This window comes from Dryobates pubescens, chromosome 32 (genome assembly GCF_014839835.1).
Source record: "Dryobates pubescens isolate bDryPub1 chromosome 32, bDryPub1.pri, whole genome shotgun sequence".
Taxonomy (NCBI): Eukaryota; Metazoa; Chordata; class Aves; order Piciformes; family Picidae; genus Dryobates; species Dryobates pubescens.
Window position 1 is genome coordinate 9,456,619 of NC_071643.1, and position 17,514 is coordinate 9,474,132.

The window sequence follows — 17,514 nt, forward strand, 5'->3', positions numbered from 1 at the left end:
ACCTGCTGAAGAAAACATGGAAGGAAAATGTCTGTAGGTGGGAAAAAGAGATGGGTGACCACTTCATTCCAGGTGAGCTCAGCTTCATCACTGAGAGTTCCAGTTAGCAAAGCAAAGAGGTGTTTGTATTCAAGAAGAGCATTTTGCATTCTGGTTCTGCTGTGGGCTGGCAGCCAGTAGACCATTAGTGGGAATGGGATAATGGTCCTTGTTTTGGATCAAGTCTACAGAGCATAAAACTTATCTGGGAAATGAGAGAGTTTGGTTCCTAGCTGCATGGAGCATTTTTAGGGTCTTGCAGTTTTAATAGAATGGTTTGGGGCGTGATCATGTCTTTGTGTTCTCATTTCTAAAGTATTTATTTTTTATTAAATAATAATAAAAAATAATGTATTTTGCCTTTACTAGTGGGAAAGTGATAGGTGAATTCAGAGTATGATTTTTACCCAATTCCTTCTCCTGAATTAAACCACTGTCAATTTGCCAGAGATTGAGACATGGGGAAGTTGAGAACTAGGAGGGATTATTTTGCTGCCACTTTTCATCAGCTGTTCGTTGCTCACAGAATAAGAGCTACAGGCACTGGAAGAGTGAATCTTTACAGATAGTAAAAAAGAGTAAAACCCTGACAAGTTTCTGTTACACAAATATTCAGGATGTATTTGAGCATTTCTGACTCAGCCTTTCCCCATGCAATCAAGGGCAATGTGAAGAGCTCAGCAGCAGGTTCAGTATATTTAGGTTCAGTCACATCATACCCTCTTTCCTGTGTTTCTGTCATTGCTGTGTATCATGGATTCAAATTTTAGAGAACAACTTTTAATCTCCTTTTGTATGTTTTGATAGGTAACAAAGAGGAAACTAGCATAATTGGAGATACCAGCTTAATCTAATTACTGTTGGGAAACACACAATAATGGACTGAGGCATTAGAGATTTGTACTTGCATACAGACATTCTCACAAACTGGCAGCAATTAAAGCTGTAATTCAGAATATTCTTAAAGACCAGATTCTGGTCCTGGCATTAAGTTTGATGCCTGCTGGCATCAAATCAGAGTAGCTCTTTTGTGAAGTCCTTCTGTTTCTGTAAGAGATCTGAATTTGGTTTGTGGATAGTTCTGTGCAGTTTGATCAGCTGAGGACTTTCCTGAGCAAGGGCATATAGGGTGTCATAGTACAGGATTAGCTATCTTGTGAGGTTTGGTTATGTGATGAATTTTCCTTTGGGGATATTAGCTGAGGATTATAGAGGACCTTTATTCTGTTTCATAGAACCATAGAATTATAATATGATTAAGGTTGGAAAAGACCTCCAAGGTCACTGAGTCCAACAATTGCCCCAGTGCTGCCAAGTCCACCACTAAACCATGTCCCTCAGTGCCACATCTACATGAGTTTTGACCACTTCCAATGACAACTCCACCACTTCTTAGAGCAGCCTATTCCAGCCTATTTCCACTCTCTCAGTGAGGAAATGTTTCCTTATGTCCAACCTAAATCCCCCCTGAGGCCATTTTATCTCATCCTATCACTTGTTACCTGGGAGAGAAGACCAACCCTCACGTGACTCCAACCTCCTTTCAGGTAGTTTTAGGGAGCAAGAAGGTCTTCCCTTACCCTCCTTTTCTCCAGGCTAAACAACCCCAGTTCTCTCAATCTCTCCTCATAAGACCTGTTTTCCAGACCCTCCTCCAGCTTTGTTGCTTCTTTGGATGCACTCCATAACCTCATAAGTGATGGAATAGTCAATTGTCTAAATCAAGTGATGGAATGAATAATGCCATGTTTTTAGGTAAATATGGAAGACTTGGTAGCTTTTCATACAGCTCCTGTAAAGAAGTGGTGAAGCACACTGGGTTGGTTATATACGTTTGATACTAGTCTCCTGAACATATGGTTAAGAAACCTTAGAGATCTTGAGAGCTGCTGTTCTATAACTTATCTGTAGTGGATATATCATATTTGATGTGCACAAACATGCCTGTACACCACAGAGACACATAAACCATGGAGCCATTGGGGCAGAGTCTGGCCAGGCACGTTGCTTCTGCAGCCACAAGCTTGTGCTTGCGTTTAAGCAAAGCTCTACCTGCCCATATTAGTACAAGGTTACAAATGGGATTTTATGCATATAAAGAACAATTTCTTTTGCTGCTTAGAGGGACTGCTGCCAACACCCATTAAAGTCTTCAAATTAAAAATAAAACCCAAAACCAAAGAAAGGAAAAATAAAAAGACAAAACCCCACACCAACAAACATCCCATCCCAACCCCCAAGTTTCAGACCAGCCTCAGTTCTGGAATATTGCTTGTGTGATGCTTCATTTAATAAACCTGGCTATGACCTGCAAGAGACTCTTCTAGCACTGCTCCCTGCCAACACTCTTGAGAGGGTACATAAAATTCAGGGTATGTAAAATAGCCCATCTCAGTGTTTTTTATTTATTCCTTAATTCTTATTACATCATAACAGGTTTTCTATTGAGACCTTCAGCAGGATAGCTGTGTGGAAATTGTCTTTGGATCCTGTTTATTTTCTACTTTTAATCTTCCTGAGTTGCACAGTGGTCTCTGCTTGCTCTTTAGGGAGGATCAGAAAAGCGGCCTCAGGATTTTGGGATCTACTTGGGACTAAGAGGGGGAATAACAAAATAGGGCTCATGTAAAGTTTTGTTTCTCATTTTTAACTCTTTCCCTTAGAAAACTGAGAATAAAGGTCTGATTATTTCTTTGTTGTTACTTTTGAGACAAAGCAAATGAATTTTAGAAGAATTTTCCCCTTCTGCTTTCTGTTCTCAAGGCATATTCAGATTTTGTTCTTAACCAGAAGGAAAACAAATGCTGAGATACCAAACTTCTCTGGGGACCAGAATTTCTCACTCCAAAAAAGTGTCCTTTAGGGGCTGAGTGTGAAGAAATGTCAGAAACAATATTTTGGTTTTACTTTTTTATTTTTCAGACTCTAGTTTTCCCAGCACAGTCAGTCCATGAGATGTGGGGAAGCTGGCAGCCTCTCACAGGATGAAGCAACAATTTTGGGGGTGTTTGTTGCCTGCAGTGTTTCTGTGCTCAATAGTAGACACCAAAGCTGCTAGCTTTGAGTATTAGCTCTGACTTCCCTGGCTGGCCTAGCCTCCCAGAGTAAAAGAGGCTGCTACAGCAAACTGTACAAATACTCGCTTTTACTAGGGCCACTCAATTTTCCCACCCATGAAGTGTTGGTAATGAGTACATTTGGTCTGTCACTTAGCTCCGAAAGAAGGGATTTTTGCAATGCCTTGAAAGCTTTTTTCTTTTTTCTTTTTTCCCCCCTCCAGTTTGTTTTGCAGACTTTCTGTTAGTTTAAAATCCTAGGAGCTGTTCGGGGAAGGAGCAGACACTGCCACAGCAAAGCAATTAATAACTGAGCAGTGGTTTGAAATGAAGACATGAATATTAATTCTTTAGGGGCTGCTTGACATATAAGCTGAGTTTGATTTGGGCTGCCTCTTTCTCTCCTTTTAACATTCCTTCATTTTTTCCTTCTTTTGTCCACTTGACACACAGCTTCTCTAAAGTGGCTTTACACAAGCTGTTGACATGATCCTGGAACACTTTTTCCATGGAGTAAACTTGGCCCAACTTTTAATTAAACATTTTGTCTATGCTGTTTCAAACAGATGGAGAAATAGCTGATGGCATGGATGGAATGATGGTCTTTGGTGCTGACAGTGCTGAGCATCTCTGTTGCTGGTGGATGCTGGGGATAAAAAGGTTTGTGGGGAGAAGGACAGTGCAGGTTTAGCTTTAGGAGGATTCTGGGGCTGCCAGAAGTTTTCAGTGTCATTGAGATTTAAATACTGGTTGAGAAAACAGTTTGGGTTATTAACTCAAGTTATGGTGCTGTCAGTCTTCTGCAGGGGGAAAAAAAAAAGGAAAGAAAGGTGTAACTTTAAGCACACACTGATTTGTTCTTATTACATAACAAAAGTCTATTTCTTTATCATGTTATTATTCAGTTAATAAAAATTAGCTACAATAACAGCATCAACTTAGAAACCCTTCAAAGTCCAGGGGATTTTCTTTCACAATGAACATGAATACTGTTCAGAAATACAAACAGTCAAAGGATAACTTTAGGTCTGAAAGAGAAACCTGGCAAGGGTAATTGAATAAGCCTGGATCTCCTGAATATGTCATGGTGAGTGCAGTCAACATGTCATAATTAGGTTTATTGAGGGCCATTCCAACAATCTGCTTCTATTCTTCCTGCCTTATTGTCCACAGCTAGGCAAATAGCCAGGGGACAAAAGGAATCAAGTGCTGACAAAACATGAAAGAGGAAAAAGATTTAGCTGCTTTTATCAAAGAAACTGAGAAGGACTTTGTGTAAATAAAGTAAGTAACTGGCCATCCTGCATTTAGGCAATGCCGTTTTCATTAGAATTAATTCTTGACATATTGGAAGGTTTCCAAGAGAAGGATTTCTACTTCTGACAAGTTTAATTTGTAAATTAAAAACAGTTGGTTAAACATGAGCCGCCATCAACAAAACTTAACTAAAGCCATACATGGGCAAGACCTAAGCAGGTGAAAGAGAGAATTACTTTGAAAACAAAGTATTCCCGAAAATTATGCAAATTCTTATTACTTCATAACAAATGTTTTCTATTGAGACCTTCAGCAGGATAGCTGTTGGGAAATTGTCTTTGGATCCTGTTTATTTTCCTCGTTAAGTCCTGCTGGCTCGCGCAGCAGTTACTGCTTGCTCTTTATGGTGGCTCAGAAAAAGTGGCCTTGAGGTTTTGAGTTCTATCTGGGGACAAAGGGGTGGGGAGAACAGTAAGATTCATGGAAAGCGCCTGTGCTTGGGGGTCTCTGCGCTAGTAAGTGCAGAACAACATCCCAAGTGAGTGCCTCTTACCTCTCCTTTACCTCTCTGGATGGTGGTGATGGAAGCATCACAGTGACCAATTAAATGTTTTCTGTTCAGAATCTATGGTTTGATTAAGACCAACTAAAAGCTGCTGTCCTCAGTGGGAGCCGCCTGTGGAGCAGCCTCTTCTATTGAAGTCAACAAGAGCTTCTTGTGTGCTAAATGGGAGTAGAGTTGGGTCCCCTGAGCTGGGCACCAAGGGTAGATTACCTCATAGCAAGTGCTTTGGGGTGCTTTCAAGATTACAGAATTAACACATGGTTGTATTTTCAGTCTCTTGTATGGCTTCTAGTTTTCCTTTTAGGTAGTTGTATGGTATGTGTAAAAAGTAGTTCTTATTCTGTCACTGAGTTGAGTGTCTGGGTTTTGAGAAGTCTGTCACTGAACGTTTCCAGACCAAAACCCCTCAAACCCTTTGTTAATTTGGACTTAAGGTTAAGCAGATGTTCCATGAAACTGGTAGGGGAAAGTGGTTTTTTTGTGTGGTTGGGTTTTTTGGTTGGTGTTATCTTTTTTTTTAATACACATACACCACCCCACCCCACCCCTTCTTGACAGCTTTGGAAGGGCTGGAAAAGAAATGGGAAGACTGAACTTCATAACATACAAACTCAGCACAGAAAGCATAGGAAAATGTGTCTGAATCTTTTTGGCACTTCACGGGACTCTGGTTAGAGCTTTGGGACAGTGGTTGTCCTGCTGCAGAGGAATGTGGATGCTGACAGCACAGTTAGGTTTATCTAGGTGCTTTCCCAGAGCTTTCAGGTTTGCTAGAAATCCCATCCTGAACCTGAGTTGCGTTTTCTAAGATCTGTTTTGCTTTTCGGCCTCAAAGTTCTTTTATTTGTAAGAGTCAGATGATTTATCTGTTCAACCTCACTCAAGTTTCATTGAACTTCTGTCACAGAAAGTTCCTAGGCCCTTAAAGAAGACCTCAAGACTTGATAAATGTCTCAGCATCAATGAGGATTCAGTGGGAGATGGATGAGGATGTTCTTACAATGCTCCTGTGAGCATGATGTCCTGGTGAACTTTAAGATGTCTGAACAATATTGGGATACAGAATCACATTGTGGGTGTTAGGAGGAACCTCTGGGGATCATCTAGTTCAACCCTCTTGCTAAAGCAGGGTCATCCAGAGTAGGTTGCACAGGAATGTGGAATCTTTCCAGAGAAAGAGATTGCACAACCTCTCTGAGCAGCCTGGTCTAGTGCTCTGGAACCTGGGTGACCCTGATTCAGCAGGGAGGTTGGTCTAGATGATCCCCAGAGGTCCCTTCCAACCTCCACTGTGCTGGGATTCTGCCATTACTAATCACTGATGGATTTTTATTTACATATATATTTAATGCTATCAATTTTATTTCTTTCTTTATTTCTGATGGTTAAGCTATTTAGGTGACAACAAAACTCAGATAAATACTGAAAAGATGACAAAAAGTAGAGAACAGTTGAATTCAGTTATCACAAACTAGTCCTGCGTTGCTTGTCACAAGGTGCCCAGGGCATTATTGTCCAGCAACAGACGTGCCCTGGGCAGTACTGGATGGACAGATGATGATAGGTGAGTAGTAATGGTCATATTCATGCCCCTCTTAGGTGTTGCTTGAATCTGTCACTGCTCTGTGCTCTATCAGTGAGAGTTCATGTAGTACAGAACATGAGGAAATCCATTTACTTATGTTTGAAATATTCTGGAGTTTCTAGGTCGTTCAATAATAAGCAGAATAATAAAGGGTTTGTATGGCTCACAAAATAGTGATTCAACATTTGTTATGGTGGAGAACATGTAAGATGGCTTGACTAATGTTTTTCTGGTTTGCCCATCCATGAGGCTATTCTAGAATAGTTATTATGGTAATGCTAAATGCATTTTATGTACTGCTAGAAGATGGGGTGGCAGATCAGATGAAATGAGGAATTAATAGGGAAACACTTGTCATTTAAAAGAGCCCCAAAACATTCAATGTTACCTAAATTTGAAAGACAGAAAGCATTTAAGCTATTAATTTTATTTCATTAGGTTGATGCTTAGTATGTTTCAAATGGAAGTCTAGCTGTCCCTGTTGGGAGACCTGTGTTGCAACTCCAGATCTAGCTTTGCATATACAACCTATACAGGGTAGTCAGCTATTATAGTTGAGACACATCCCTGTATTTCTAGACCATCTGCTGATAGGTAAGAGCAATCTGTGTCGAAGAAGGTATGTACAGCCTGTGAACACCATTGTGCTGCCAGTCAGGAGAGGATAGCCCACGTGACTGGGATTATTTCAAGAATGTAATCATAGAATCAATGAAGTTGGAAGAGACCTCAAAGGTCATCAAGTCCAACTTGTCACTCAAGACCTCCTGACTACTAAACCATGGCACCAAGTGCCATGTCCAGTCCCCTCTTGAACACCTCCAGGGATGATGACTCCACCACCTCTCTGGGCAGCACATTCCAATGGCTAACAACTCTCTCTGTGAAGAACTTTCTCCTCACCTCCAGCCTAAACTCTCCTTGGTGCAGCTTGAGACTGTGTCCTCTTGTTCTGGTGCTGGTTTGCAGTTTGCATGTGGGTAGATGTCTTTGACTTGTGATAGATTTGACCTAATGTGGGTCCAAATGCCAGATCTTGGCTCCTGTAGTGGTTCTGGACAGCCACAAGGTTCTTCCTGGAGGTGAAATTGGGACTGTGCCTGCTTTGGACCATTGGTGTCTCCATTTGAGCTTCACCTTTTGCGTGTGAAGCTAACAAACCTGGTGGCATATGGCTGGAGCTGTCCCCCAGGTTTAGATGAGGTTGTGGCATGGAGGAGACTGTAAACTGACTGAGTAGCCAGTCCCTTCATCTTGGAACAAGCTCTTGGGAACACTAACATCTCGAACTCTGTTTGTGCCATGCTTCATTCTGCTGCCTGAATGGGCATGCCTTGAGCTGCAGTCAGTTTTGGGGCCTTTGCTCCAAGAAAGACATTGAACTGCTGAAGCATGTCCAGAGAAGGCTAATGAAGCTGATGAGGGCTATGGAGGGCTGTGGTGAGGAGTGGCTGATGGAACTGGAGTTGTTTAGCCTGGACAAAAGGACGCTCAGGGGAGGCCTTCTCACTCCTCAAAACTACCTGAAAGAGGTTGGAGCAAAGTGGGTGTTGGTCTGTTCTCCCTAGTAAGATGTGATAGGATGAGAGGAAAAGGCCTTAAGTTGCACCAGAAGAGGTTTAGGTTATTAGAAGAAACTTCTTAACAGAAAGGCTTATGAAACACTTAAAAAGGCTCCCCAAGGAGGTGGTTGAATTCCCATCCCTGGAGGTGTTTAAAAGATAGAGAGATGTGGTGCCGAGGGATGAGATTTAGCACCAGACCTGGTGAGTTAGTGATCTAAAGATCTTAAAGGTCTTTCCCAGCCATAACAATTCAATGATTCTGTGACTTGCTGTCCCTGCAGCCTCACACATGGAAAAAATACCCCACCTCCACTCATGTAATGTGAATAAGTAACTATTTTTAAGCATAGTGTGACGCAGTTCTGATACTCTACAGAGACTGGCATTGCAGAGGAGTCAGCTGCCGCCTTGCAGAAGAGGACTTCAAATGGGGCAGGGTGTCTTTCATTTACCAGCTAATGGTGTAATCTAGCCTAATGCCTGCAAGCATTTGAAGAGTGAGATATGGAAAATACAGGGGGAGAAAGGCTAATATTTTAAAAACGTGTTAGAAAATGTAACTCTTCTGAAGCAGAAGAGATCAGGTCTTAGGAGAATGGCAACCTTTGTGGTGTTTGACATACTGAGATAAATCTCAAAGTTAATCCAGAGTTTCTAGGCTCCTGGCAAGCATTAAAGTAGGACTGCAAATCAGGCTAGCTCCAAAAAACCCCACCACATAAAACTGAAGAGGTTTCAGTGGTACTGTTTTCTAGCAGGCTGAGGGAAACATGGTTTGATGTGCTGAAAAAGATGCTGATGTTGGCACTGAGACTTCAGAGTTATTTCCATCTTTCTACTGCTGCTGGCACCTTTCTGCTCTTCTGTTGCCTGTTTTTTGTTGCTGCCCTGCTTGCCTCCACAAATGCAAGATGCTTTTCCAGCGTTTGTCAGTACCGAGTTTCCAGCTGGATGTTTAAGGTCAAAGTTCTTCACGTTCTGGTGGGTAATAAAGATTCAGAGCTGGGATCAGGGTGATGAGTGCTGTGGCTGAGTAAGGCAGGGGTAGGGTAGTGATGGAGGGGTAAAAATTAAATCACAGGAAGCATCAGTGAGGGAAAGTCTTTTGACAGGTTGAACACAGGGTTAGGCTTAAGTATATGTAATATTAATGAGAGAACCTTTTTGAAGAAGTGGGGCTAAAAATGCAGTCTGTGTTCCTCTGGGCTATTTGTACCCCGACAACCTGCTTAGTTATGGGAGATACCAGCACAATTCCTGATGTGAATGTGCTTATAAGGCACTTTTACACTGTTATGAGTATAGCTAATCCTCTTTCATGGGGGGATAACTCTACTGCAATAAAACAACCTTGTATTTGTTAAGTAAGTTATTATTTCTCTGCAAAGAGAAGCCTGAGTCTATAAGTAATAAGTCATAGAATTTATGGAGGACACCTGTGAACTCCTTGTTCCTATACACTTGCATTGTGGCTGTAATTGCATTACAATATACCTTAAAGCTTCTCATTTAAATTCTATATTCTTGGTATTTTGAAGAGAAAATAGACGACTCCATAGGTAGGATTAAGAAGTTTTCTTAGTGCAGCTTCACAGGTTTCAAATAAGCAAAACCAGCCAGTCAACCAAACAAAATCCCCAGGGACTGAAACTGAAAACAAAATATCAGAGACCTTTCAGCAATTAAGAAAGCTGAACAGTTGCAGAGTTTAACACAGCACCAAACGCATTTGCAACATGCAAATCGATGAACTAAGCTAAGCAATGGCGTTTGTTACTCCACGGGCACTGAAATACAAACCGCTGAGCCTCAGGAAAAATAGCAAAGATGATTTCTTCTCCTTATTCCTTATTGCAAAGTGTCTGTGTGATTCCTTTTTCTTTTTTTTTTTCCTTCGCTTGTTGTTGGCTTTTTGTCCTTCTTTTAATACCTCTGGAAGCAACTGTATTAAAGCAATTTGTGTCTGAGATTGAAAGTTTAACCGTCAAATATTTCTAGTGAAAGGTGAGGGAAATGAGGAGGCTGGGGCTGAGCTGATCCCCAGCAACCCACCGAGGGTTAACAGCCTTAGGAGCGCAATGGGATGTTGGTTGGTTTTTAACACCTTCAGCCATATGAAGTTATTTTCTGTTTGTGTTGGGTTTTATTTGTTTACTCTTGTTTGTTTGAACTAATCGCCACTTAAGCAGAAGCCTCCTTGCCTTGCCCTGCCTCCTCTTCATGAAGCATTTAGCCATGGTGACCAGTCAGGCATAAAAACGTGCTTATCTGCAAATGAATGGCAGCTCTTTGCTTCATTAAAGCCTCTTTCTCTTTTGGCACTCGCATTGTGACCCTTTGATATTAATTCAAAGGGCAATTAAAGAATGCGGCCCATCTTTGAAGTAAAGCATTCAGGGCAAGGAATGGGATGAACCTGGGACTCTGATGGACTGTGCGCATTCAACAGGCCTTTTCAAGGCAGTTTGAAGTGACTCAAAGAAAATGGGCAGGAGAAGGTCAAAGAGAAAAAAGGGGCTAAAGAAACAGTCTGTATTTGTTCGAAGTATTAGCCAAGCAAACTGCAAATAGCAACAAAATGAAACAGTTAATAGAGCAGCCAGACAGAGGCATGTCAATCACTTAACTTGAACAGCATTGGACTAACCAAGGCTTCAGTCCACTGTGTTATCTAATTATCTTGGGAAAGCCAGTAGCTGGAAGTAATAGTATTGTATTTCTTTCTGCTTACTGCTCAGAAAAGGTGATAAATACTCACTGCTTCATAATTATTCAACATATATACATAAAGACTGGTGGGTTGGTGGATTGTAGGCAAGCTGCTAGTAGAAAACCAACAAAAAAACCCTTCTCGATTAACCTGGGATGCAGAATGCGAGCATTAGCATGCTTAAAAATCCCATCAGGGTTTGCATATGGAGCAAGAGAAGGCACGCATGGTTTCCCCTGGAACAAACCCTAAAGACAAACACATTTTCAGGCCTAGGAAAGTCTTTTCGCTCTCTTTCCTCCAAATACGGTTTTAAACCACATATAACGTTAAGGGTCAGACTTTTAAACCACAATAAACAATGAGATTAAGAGCTGAGGCTGCAACTCCCCTTACTAAACATATGCTGCTGTACCTAAGCCTTGCAGCACACATGGTATGAGATTCCTGCCTGATTTGGCCCTAACAGGGTAAATTAAGGACAAAGTCTCAGATTTGCCTGACAATTTTCTTTGTATTGTTGGTTAAATCATCCCTGTGGGGCTTAATTTTCCACTGGCCTGAATTTACACATACAAAGCAAATGCACGGTTTGATTTGCACAAATGGATGTGCCCATAAAGAGGCATGTTTTAAGGTCCTGGCTTAAGAAAGGAATCCTGAGTTTATCTTCTGAGTGGCACTAAATTGTGCAAATTGTTGAAGTGAGACACGGAGATGATAATGAATTTTCAACTCTAGTTTTGATCCAGCTGATGCGGGGAGCGAGGTAGGAAGAGACACAGGGACAGACACATGTGGCAAGCACCATCTTGAAATACAGGAGGTTTTAAGAGTATTCTTTAGCTCCTTGTGTCTTTTGGATAATGGATTTTACTTGGAAAGAGTGGCTGCTGCTTCATATGGATAAAACCTTCCAACAGGCTTTCCCTTGGGTTGAGCATGATGCTGTGATCACGGCTGTGTCCGAGCCACTTCAGCCTCCAGCGTGATCCGGTTTGGTGGAATCCTACTTGAGTGGGCCCTAAGCCCTACAACAAGATTGGGTGGTACTCTTGGATTTATTGGTATGACACAGTAAAGAATTTGTAGCCAAAAATGCCCTGCACACATGAAATGGACAATATACAATATGACTTAACGCATATTAAAACATTACTGCATCAACAGCTGGTAATGGTTTGCTGTGGGGAAGAAGGGAGAAGTAATCTTTTTTTTCTCACTGTTGTGGAGAAAACAAAAGCTTTGGCACAGTCAAAAATCACTTTTGTTGAGATCTTGCATGCAAAATTTTAACCAGAGGGGCTTGTTGTGTTGTTGTGTATTTTTTTTTCCCCTTTCCCTGGCTGCATTGCACCCTGCTTTGAACTCCAGTCAAACAAATAATCTGAAGAAGTATTCAGTGTGGTTGTGCTTGCATGGAGGGTTCTGCCACCATGCAAGAAGAAATTTCAACTTCTCTTTTAGAGTGGCCACTGTTTGTTTTCTTTTTTTTTTTTTCTAAAGGAGAAGGAGAGGAATTCCTGTATATGTTGGGCATAGCACAGTTTCAAAGGCACATACTAACAGCAAAAATGACACTTGTGAACACTTCACTGTGTAAGAATTCCAGCTGGAATAACTCTCCAGAACCAATGACCTTGTTCTTTTGTATGGGTCCCTCCTGGTGTCCATAAGATTTAATCTGTAGCCTTTTGGAGTTAAAGCCATCCATTGATTTTGTTTAGTTTTGAAAGGTTCTCCCTTTGTGGAACCTTTATTAATATTAGAGCCTGATGAGGATAAGGCTTTCTAAGGATATATCAAGACTGATGAAGTACTGTTGCATCAGCTGAAAACAGGGAAGACTTCTAGAAGTGTAGATCCTTAGGTGGTGCAAGCTGCTTGGCTCATATCTCCAGCTGAATGGGAGCAAGGATGCACCATTGGAAGTCCTGTTTGCAGTTCACTAGGCTGATCTGCTTTCATTGTCTCTCTCCTCTTGATTTCAAGTTGTTCTAAAATATTATCTGAACGTCTTTCTTCTGCTGCAAAAGGGAAGTGTGCTGTTCTAGTATCCTGGGGCTAGTAGCTGTGTTTGTCTGGAGCAAGGAAGGGCAGTGTGTGTCCTGGAGGGGTTTTCCCCTCTGCTTTTGGACAGCATACCAGTTTATTAGGCTCTACTGATTCAAAATTTGAAAACTGGGACTGAAAAACAAAGGAGAAGTCTTCACTTTGTGAACAGAGCAAAGAAAGGATGATTGGCTGAGCTGGAAAAAGAAAGCAGAAAGCATTGAAGTGCCACGGTGTGCATTGGCCACTTTTTGAACATACAATAATCAATTTGGTGTTTGAATACCCTGTTCTGGGGAAACCTGGAGAGTCAGGATACCAGCCCCAGTGCCCCAACCCCAGTTCCATGAGCTTCAAGGAGCTTTGCTTCCTCCTTAAATTTTGGATTCAAACCAAGTGAGCCCTGGCAGCAGAGTGTGTCAGCAGGATAGATGCTGCTAGGCAGGGCCCTGGTAGCCAGGGCAAGCAAGGTCTTTCCTTGCTGCAGCTGTCTACATATGGTTTAGTCCTACAGAAAACTTGTTCATGGGAGCCATCAGGCCCAATACTAGTTCAAAACTCATGTTGCTTGGGGTGCCTTGTGTTCTGGAAGCAGGAAAGAGCATTTTCAGACACACATAGGAATTTAAAAAGAAACTACCCTTGGTTATTGTGGTTTGCCTGGCAGAGTTTCCCAGGTGCTGTGTGTATGACAGAGTTCCAGTGTCCATGGGACAATTAATACTTGAGGGTGGAGGTTGCCCTGGGCTGTTCCTGCATGTCAGCCAGGAGATCTTGGATGTGAAATGAGAATTTGGGACGCACCCCTTGCAGGGAGGTGAGATGCTTGGAAGCACAAAATGTTTCATCTGGCTGTTTTACCATGCCAAACTGGAGTCTTGTTCATCTGTGTCAGTAAGAAGTGGAAGCTGTGTGTGTCAGTAGACCTATGTTTGTTGGTGCAATCGCCTGATGTATTACAGAATCCCAGAATGGTGGGGGTTGGAAGGGACCTCTGGAGATCAAAACTCCCTACTAAAGCAGGGTCACCCAGAGCAGGCTCATGTCCAGTATCATGCCTAGGTGGGTTTTGAAAGTCTCCAGAGAAGGATTGTCACTGCCCTTCAATTTCTTCTTGGTTGTTATTGTGTGAACTTGCTGTTTTAAATGCAAAACTTAATTTTTAACTGTGCTTGTGTGAAGCTTTGGGGGATATATTTTTCCCTAGCATGAAAGCAGAGCAGCTCTAAGAATATAACATTATAATTGCTGAGGCTGTACTGCATTTTATGAACAAAAATAAAGGCTAGTTGCTTCATTTTGCTAAACCCCCTCATTTGCCATGTCCCAGTACTCCTTCTTGAGACTGGAGGCCTTTGATTTGATGGTGTCCCTTACCAGACGCTGATTGCTATAATGCTATGTGTGCGCCGTACACTTGATACATCATCTAAGCCCTGGAAAGAGTTCCTGCTCTTTGTGCGATCTCCTGCTCCTGATGTAAACCAGGCAGAAGTGCAGCAATTCCTGGCATCATGTAACACGATGCCAGGAATTAGAAATTTCCATCTCGGAATGTACCAGGAAACAGCAGCGTTGCCTCTGCTGGTGGGGACGGACCGGTGGCGGGCTCCTCGCCCTCTCCTTTGACACACAGCATCTACAGACACGGCTGTGCAAACAGAGGGAGACGGCGAGTAGGGAGCTATGTAAATCTATGTAAATGGAAATATCTGCTTTTCTGTAGACACAAATTCCTTCTTTCCAGAAGTAAGCCTAGAAATGTCATGCACTGGCGAAAGACTGTCACCGAGGGTCTGAGCCGAGGGGTCGCCGCCTGCTGCTGCGGGAGCCGCTGGGCGTTTTGCCGTCGGTTTTTATGCCTGTGGGATCAAATCTGAGGCATGCTGTAAAGTTATCTGAAAAAAAGACGTGGAGCAGCAGAAAGGTGCAGATAAATCTGAAAAGCAGTGCACAAAGGGAGGCTTTTTAGAGTGTATTATTGTCACGTGGCAGCTTGTTTTAAATGTCAGGAGTTCTACAGAGCTCGAAAACAAAGGATTAAACCCTACAGGAGCATTTTTAGGGGTGGTTTTTCTCTTTCGTTAGCTGGCAAACTACTAAATGAAATAAGCATCCATTATACCCAAATTCAAATCACAACGAGTTAAAAGGAAAGAAATGCTTAATAAAACACCACCAAAATTAATTATTACTAGAAAATAAGTTTTTTCCACTTGCAAACAATTGACAGAGCTTAGGAATCAAGTCTGGGGTCAAAGGGTCTTGATGGCCAAGTCAAAGGGCAGTCAGAGATGTATATTAATGCGTGTCAGCTTCTAGATCCGGGAGTCAAGCAGTAGTTCATAAAAGAAACAAGGCATCTTAAGAAGAAGTGTTATTAGCAAACATCAGGTCAAAGTTTATCTTTGGGTCAGTGTGTACTGGAGGGTCACCCATTCACACTCCAAACACAAGGCGTTATCCTCAGAGCTGCCTCGGTGCAAGGTGTTCAGGGAAAAGAGAAATAGGAAGTTTTAACTTGGGAAACTGGGTCATTGATGGCAATGCTCTGAAAGGTTGAGTCTGAAATGGAAGCATCCTGCAGGCATTCCTGCAGCAAAGGGAAATGGGGATTCTGTTTAGGTTAGGGTGGGGGGGTGTTTGTTTGTTTTAAATCTTTTGTTAATTTTGGATTTTTTTGACCTTTTTTCCCCCCCCCAATAAGAAGCTAGATTTTACTTTTGTGTGGGCAGAGAGCATTCCCAGAAATGCCTTTGCCCTCTTTCCTGAGCCAGTATAGCTGACAGGGGACAGAGATAGCTTTCTTTTGAGAGAACCAGTATAGCTAACGCCAAGCCCTTTGATGTGGGGGTATTGTAAATCTTGCCATGTGACCCTTCCTGGAAGCCATGCATTTCCTAAGCAGCGTGTTGTCCACTTCATCCCATTTACAACGCTGCTTCTGCAGCTCTGCTTTCTCCTCTTCCCACCGCCTTGGGTGTGGGAACCCCAGCGCCCAGGGCAGCGGCGGACGGGGGTGCTCCGCCGCTCAGACCTGGAGGAATGCTCCCGCTGTGCTGGAGCACACAAAGGCTCTGCCTACTTGCTTTGACAAGCCCGGGCTGCAGAAAATCCTTGCGAGCTTTTGTGCTTCGTGGTGCTGACTTATTTTAGTTCCGTGCTAAGATGCTCCCCATTGAAACAAGCTAAACAAAACCCCATCCCAGTGGAGCATGGCTCTTCTAAATACTGTTATTATGATGCCTTCAGGAGATGTTTTGCCTGATTTTCTAAAGAGGTGCAACTTATACTTTAGAGGGGGAAGAGAAGAGCATGGCTGTAGGAACAATAAATGTGACTCTTCACTACAGCTGATTGTTTGCATTGAATGCCAATTAAAATATTGTAAGCAATAACTGAGTATATCTGTGGCAGAAAAGAGATGATCTGTTAGATTTTTATTTGCATGGTGTAAATATTGTAGCCTCAAGTTGTGCATTCAGTATGTAGCATTGTGCATTGGAAAGTCCTAGACTCCATAGAGACATCAATTAACAGGATGGAAAGCCTTGGTGTGTTCATAGAAATATTTGTTGCTCTTCAGTGCAGTTATACCAGAATAGTTCCAGCTTCCTAATTAAGTCATTTGGTCAGTCTTCCTGAATTTTGTGTTGGTAAAATATGTGAGGGAAGTCATGAGCAAAAAAAGCTTGAGCCATCATGAGAAAACTCCAATGCTTTTTAGATAAAATACTTTTCCTATCAATCAGACTCTGACTTTAAAATGGACTTTTCCTGGGAGTACATCATATTCTTTAGGAGAAGTGTCCTCACTCTGTCTGGAATTCCTGGCTGGAAGTAAGGGGAGAAAGTGCCTGTCCTGTCTGCTGTGAGCAGTGCTGCTCCCTGCCTCAAGGAAAGGATGAGTTTCCCTGGCACCGAGGCTCAAGTTGTAACCTGACCTCTCTGGGTTCTCTCAGAGTTTGCCACTTCATCTGCTGAACCACCACCTACCGGGCATTAGGACACTTGCTGGGAGTGTGGGAGAGCCAAATTCAAATAACGAAGACTTATTTGGCAGTATGTGTAGAGGAAAGTTGGGTGTTTGCTTGGCTTTTTGATCTGTTTTTAAACACTAATAGGACCTTTCAAAGACTGGAAATGGAGCTATTGGTCTCAAAGACTGTCCAGTTCACAGTTGGTCTTCTGTTTAATGCATCTTGAACAAGTGCCACAAGTGCCTTTCCCTCTAGAGACAGATGATTCCCTCTCTCTTTCCATTTTTCTGGAAAGACTTGAACAAATTTTTTTTTCCCCCAGCTAGCTAAGATTGGGGCAAAGCTTGGAAAAAGAAATGTGAAACATGACAAGCAAGTACTCCTTCCTGCACCAAGTCACAACCATGGTCTGAAGGCATGAAATAATATCAATTAGAAACATGCCCAAACAACAGAGCAGCCAAACCTTTGCTGGTGTAATCTGTCATGGCTCCACTGAAGTTAATTGGAAAGTCTGTCTGGTCCTAAATAGGTGCAAAGGCCTTCCAATGGGTTGTGTGTTCCCATAGGAAATGATATTAAAGGGAATGGCATTTGGGGAGTCTGCAAGCTGTCACCTTTAATGGTAGCTCATTGAGTTTGATATAAACACTCTAAAGAGTTTGCAGGGTTGACTTTAATTTTGTTTGTGAGTATCTAAACTGC